Below are 6,373 nucleotides of genomic sequence, written 5' to 3'. Positions count from 1 at the left end.
AAGTATATTGTCTCTTTCTTGAGGTTTGATCTATAGAAATACTTATTATGTCTTGCAATCTATAGAGAATAGTTCATTGATTTAAACATCCTAACGCTTTATAGTTTATTGCGCATTCATGTTGAAGAGTAATGTTTGGGTTTGAGTTATAGGTTGGGGGATCATGCGTCGGTTGTATATAGCTTTTTTTTTTCTTTGGGTTAGATATATCTAATTGTATAGAATATATAAAAATATATGATGATTCTAATTTTGACTATCGTTGTTCCTTGCACGTAGGAGGATTGTGATGATTTAAATTGTCGTAGTATTTTTTGGATTATGTGATTCGAGATTGATTTTGCTTTTAAGTCTTTTTGAAAATATACTATTCCCAACCAAGACTCTCCTTGAAATAATGCATGTTTTCTCTTGATGTGCAGGCTCTGTGAGAATCCAAATAATATGGGATTAAATAATCAGAGAACTAGCAGGGATTATGTGTTGCGTATTCATAGGCATAGACTCAACTCTACACGATATAGACGACGACAAATTGCTAGGCTTAGGGCTCAAATGGCAAGACATGACCGGAGGGGGTATAAAGAGATGTGTTCTACTATAGTTGAGTGCTGGAACGTTTTGCAAGGAGGGGCTCTAAATCATGATAGCTTGATTTGTGAGAGACTTCACAGCTTGATTGAGCAGCAATTTGCTAATGATTATAATTGTGATGTTGAAAATCACCAAAACTTAGGAAATGCTGTGATTAATGAGTCACGTGTCAATAATGTGCCGACCTTTAGTGCTCGAAATGGAGGTTTTTGCTCCATTTTACATGCTTTGCCTGCAATGGATATTCATCCTGCAACTACAATATTGCTATTTCAAGACCCGATTGTGCATTCCATGGGGAGTTTTTATGAGATGTGTGAGCGATGTTCGGCTAAATTGTGGAGATGTGAGGCTCAAGTGCAGGGGTCAGTTTTGTTCGGTAAACATTGTTGTCGAAATGGAAAAGTAATGTTGCCACAGTTGCAATATCCACCACAACTATTGCATGATTTGTTGCATGGTATGCATCCTCAAAGAAGAGTATTTAAAAATAATATACGAGCATATAATAGTGCTCTTGCATTTGTGTCACTTGGTGCCAATGTTGATGAGCTTTTGCCTGTTGTGGGAAATTCTTATACCTTTAGAGTGCATGGCTCTATTTATCATCGTATAGGCTCTTTGATTCCTAATGTGCAACGACAGGAAAGGCCAAGATTTGCACAACTTTATGTTTATGATACTGAGCATGAGTTATCTAATCGGTTGGATGTTATGCCTAATTTATTGCCAAACTTGCTTGGGGAGCTTCAGTCTATGATGCATCAACACAATGCGTATGCACAAGCTTTTAGATCCGTGGGTATGCAATTGCAAAATAATCCCTTGCATGATTTGAGAATGACTATTTTTGGGGTTCAACATGCTAATAGACAATGCTCAGTTCCAGTGGCAACTGAGGTTGCGGCTATCATGCCAGGACAAGGCGATGAGAATACTCTTGATCGTCGAGACATACATGTTTATAGTCGGGATGGACGATGTATTGCTATTTCAAACTTGCATAGGGCATATATGCCAATGCTATACGTCCTTCTTTTTCCTATGGGTGATGATGGTTGGCATGTAAAGGTACCTTATAGTGGTGTTAATGTTCCAATTAATATACATGGATTATCTAATAAGGACTGTGTTACTCAGATGCAATTTTATGCATTTCGACTACAAGTGCGTGAGGACACTGAGGTGTGCATGTTGCGGGGTGGCCGATTGTTGCAACAATTTATTGTTGATGCTTATTGTAGTATAGAGCAATGTAGGTTAGCTTGGTGTCGTCAAAATCAATCAGTTTTACGCTCGGAAGTTTATAAGGGCTTAGCAGATATGGTGGGAGTGATGGATAATGGGCCGATGGGGATTATTGGTGCCTCTGTTGGTAAAAGGGTGGTTTTGCCGTCTTCTTTTACTGGTGGGCCAAGACACATGTATCAGGATGCCATGGCTATAGTGCGAAGTAAGGGAAAACCTGATCTGTTTATAATGATGACATGTAATCCAAAGTGGTTAGAGATAACTAATGCTTTGTTGCCTGGACAGACTGCTTATGATCGTCCGGATTTGACTGCTCGGGTATTTCATAAAAAACATGCTGATATGATGCATACATTGTTGAAAAGGAATCTGTTTGGAAATGTTGCAGGCTATGTTAGTGTGATTGAGTTTCAAAAGCGGGGGCTACCACATTCTCATACTTTGCTAATTTTGGAGCACCCTTTTAAACCCTCTGAAGCATGCCATTATGATAGATTTGTTTGTGCTGAGTTTCCTGATAGAGAAAAGTTTTCAGCTTTGTTTGAAACTATCTCAAAATGCAATGTCCATGGTCTTTGCGGTGTAATGAATCCCAAGAGCCCTTGCATGCGCAATGGTCGATGCACTAAAAAATTCCCTCGGAGGTTTGTGAATGTGACAACTGTTGATAGCTCTGGCTATCCTGTTTATAGAAGACGAGATGATGGAAAGACAGTCACAATAAAGGGTAATACTATTGATAATCGATGGATTGTTCCATACAATCCGTACTTGAGTAAAAAATACAATGCACATATAAATGTTGAGGTATGCTCAACGGTGGCAGCTGTCAAGTATTTGTATAAGTATATATACAAGGGACATGATCGTGCAAACGATTAAATTTTCTGTTGGAAACTCAGGGTTAAATGGTACGACCTTTGGTGAAGTAGATGAGATCGAGAGTTATTTAGATGCATGGTATGTTTCTGCTTCGGAAGCATGTTGGTGAATATATGACTATGCATTGCACAATGAGAAGCCTGATATACAGCGGTTGCAAGTGCACTTGCCTGGTGAGAATTATGTGGTGTTTCAAGATACAGACAATATATCACGTGTTATGCAGAATGAAGATATCAGGAAAACTACTCTTACGGAATGGTTTGTGTGCACTAGTGTTCATCCAGAGGCTAGAGCTATACGGTATCAAGACTTCCTGATGTATTGGGTGTGGAATGCACAACGAAAGGTATGGACGAAGAGAAAGCGTGGAAATACGTGTGGTCGAATATACTTTGTGCCGCCCACATCTGGTGAGCGTTATTACTTGCGAATGCTCTTGACAGTGTCTCGAGGATGTATGTCTTTTGATGATTTGCGTACTGTTGGCAACGTGGTGTACAACACCTTTAAGGAAGCCTGCATTGCAAAGGGCATGTTAGAGGGTGATGATGAGTGTATTGTGTGCTTGGAAGAGGCTGCATCTGTACAAGTTGGTGCCCAGTTGCGTGCTTTGTTTGCTGCAATTTTGGTCTTCTGTGAGCCTGCACAGCCTGGTCAGCTCTGGGATAGGTTTATGTCACCGATGGTGGAGGATATTTTGTATAAGTTACAGCTAGAGCATGTGCATGTATCTTCTGCAGTTCTACAACAAGAGGCATCAAAGAGGGCTTTATTGCATCTTCAGGATCTTTTGCGACAGCATGGGCGAAGATTGTCTGACTTTGATGGATTGCCAGAACCTCATCGAACAGATTCTCAGTTGTGCTAACCCTCTTTTAGAAGATGAATATGCATATGATATACTGGAGCAACGTAGAGTTTGTGTTTGTATGGAGGCAATGTTGAATGATGGACAGAGGGTTGCATATAATGCAGTTATGGGTGCCATTGGTGGAAACTTTGGGGATGGTTTTTTTTTTGGATGGTCCCGGTGGGTCTGGAAAGACGTTTCTTTACAAGTGTTTGCTTGCTAGGTTGCGCAGTGATGGTCATATAGCATTGGCAACGGCATCATCTGGCATTGCTGCATTGCTTCTGCAGGGCGGTCGTACTGCTCACTCAAGATTTAAAATTCCATTGGATTTATGTGATCGATCCACTTGTACTATTGCTGTTCAGAGCGATCTTGCTCAACTTTTCAGACAATCGAGTCTTATTTTATGGGATGAGGCTCCCATGATGCACAGGTTTGCATTTGAAGCTGTTGATAGAACTTTAAGAGATATTATGGGCTGTAATAAACCATTTGGTGGAAAGGTTACTTTGCTTGGGGGTGATTTTAGGCAAATCTTGCCCGTCGTGATGAAGGGCTCCCGTGAAGATATTGCTAATGCGGCACTATGTTGCTCTCATTTATGGCAGTATGTTAAGGTGCTAAGGTTGTCTGGGAATATGAGAATGTCAACCGTTGGTGGTGTAATGGATAATGGATTTGTTGGTTGGATTCAAGGGATAGGGGATGGAGTGGGTATTACGGAGAATTGTGATAAGTTATATATTCCATCTAGCATGGTATTGAAAGGGTGCTCTATTGAAACCTTGGTTAATAGTGTGTACAGTGAAGTATCCGTGGTGAGAGACTTTGGGGCATATTTTAGTGAGCGTGCTATACTTGCAGCACGGAATACAGAGGTGGCTTCTTTGAATCATTGTGCATTGCAATCGATGCCAGGAGAAGTTATACAGTACTATAGTGCGGATTCAATTGCAGAGACAGGTGATAGCTCATTTTTATACTCTGTAGAGTATTTAAATACACTGGATCTTGGAGGTGGATTTCCTCCCCATCTATTGTTGCTAAAGATGAATGCACCTATTATTCTGCTTAGGAACTTAAATCCAGCAAAAGGTTTGTGTAATGGTACACGGTTGATGTGTAAGGCATTCAATAAAAAAATGATAGATGCTGAAATAATAACAGGGACAAATGTAGAGGAGCGAGTTTTTATTCCTAGGATCACTTTTATTCCTGGCACCTTGCAGTTTCCGTTTGCTATGAGGCGGAGGCAATTTCCTATTCGATTGGCCTTTGCTATGACAATCAATAAGTCGCAAGGCCAGACATTGTCTGTGGTTGGTCTTTACTTAAAGACACCAGTATTTACACATGGACAGTTGTATGTTGCATTTTCAAGGGTGAAATCCTCATGTGGTGTGAGGGTGTTATTAGATGAGGATGGAAGCACTGTGAATGTCACGACGAACATTGTGTACAAGGAGGTACTTCAAAAGATGCAATGAGGTGCATTGCTTTTTTGCAAAGATGCATACGGAGATGAGTTTTTTGGAGAGTGGAAGATATGCTTGCATTTTTTTAGAGATGTATCTATTGAATTTTGATGGCTTCGTAGTCCTTGCTTGGTGTGTAGGTGAGATAGCCTCAAAGCTGTATTCGGTTGGCATATACTCGATCGTAATTGAGTATATATTCCCTGCACTGTATATAAGTGTTTGATTGACTTTTGCAGATGCCTACTCCAAGTTGGGGTTATTATCCAGCTTCTGAGTATCAGAAGGAACTACAGTGTAACTTGCGTGCAGTGACAACGGATGATATTATAAGAAGAACACTTGCAAGGGTCATTGAGCGTTTGTATGATGATGTCAACATAGAGATTTTACTTCCAGTCTTTATTGAGGTGGTGCATTGTGGGTATACTCAATGCTTTCGAGTGCATATGGGTGAAGCTGAGCAAGACAAGAGGTTTCGGCGATCTCACACTGATAGAATACCAAGGGGGTGGTCGGCGTATGAATTTAAGGACCTCAGTTGTTTTGTGACGCTGCATCAAGCTGTGACAATGCCTGCCAAGGGGTTTGCAAGTGTTAAGCCAGGTATTGTTATTCCAATATTAAGTGATATTTGTCAATATTGTTGGATATGTTCATATTTACATTGTGAGCTTTTAAAATTTTAGGTGCAAGAAAGAGAGGAAAGACTATCATGTCCCCTGTACCATCACCGGGACGAAGAGTGGCAATGGGACTTGCTTCTCCTGAGCATGCTGTGTTGGAGGATGGAATTTTCCCCAGTGATTCCTCAAAGAAAAGAAAGCTTCATTTTGGTTAGGCCTGATGAAAAGTTTCAACATCTTTGTAGCGTTTGGATGTAGATATGTATCTATATCTACTTATCATAGGTGTAGATACTTGGATTTATGGTACAAAGTTTTCGGCTCTGAAGCAAGGTTTGGTTTTGGGCTTTACTTCACCTATTTGTATTTGATGCTTGGATATGCTTAAACTTTGTGGTTCCTTTCAGCGTAGCAATGTTATTTCTGATTGTAACGTCGAATGATCATGAAGAGCTACTTCTAGCTATTGCGCATAGCAGGTGTTGTTGTTTTAATGTTAAGTGGCAATTGGACTTGCTTCGCCTGGCCATACTATATTGGAGAGCGGAAATACTATTATGTCCCCTGTACCATCAACAAGACGAAGAGTGGCGATCGGACTTGCTTTGCCTAGCCATGCTATGTTGGAGAGTGGAAAATTTTCCAATTATTTCTCAAAGAAAGAAAGGCTTCGTTTTGGTTAGACCCTA

The sequence above is a fragment of the Lygodium microphyllum genome, chromosome 30 (assembly GCF_053477565.2).
Source record: "Lygodium microphyllum isolate KBCC chromosome 30, Lygodium_microphyllum_v1.1.10, whole genome shotgun sequence".
In the NCBI taxonomy this organism is placed as follows: Eukaryota; Viridiplantae; Streptophyta; class Polypodiopsida; order Schizaeales; family Lygodiaceae; genus Lygodium; species Lygodium microphyllum.
The sequence above is the reverse complement of the archived record's forward strand: the minus strand, read 5'-3'. Positions refer to the sequence as shown.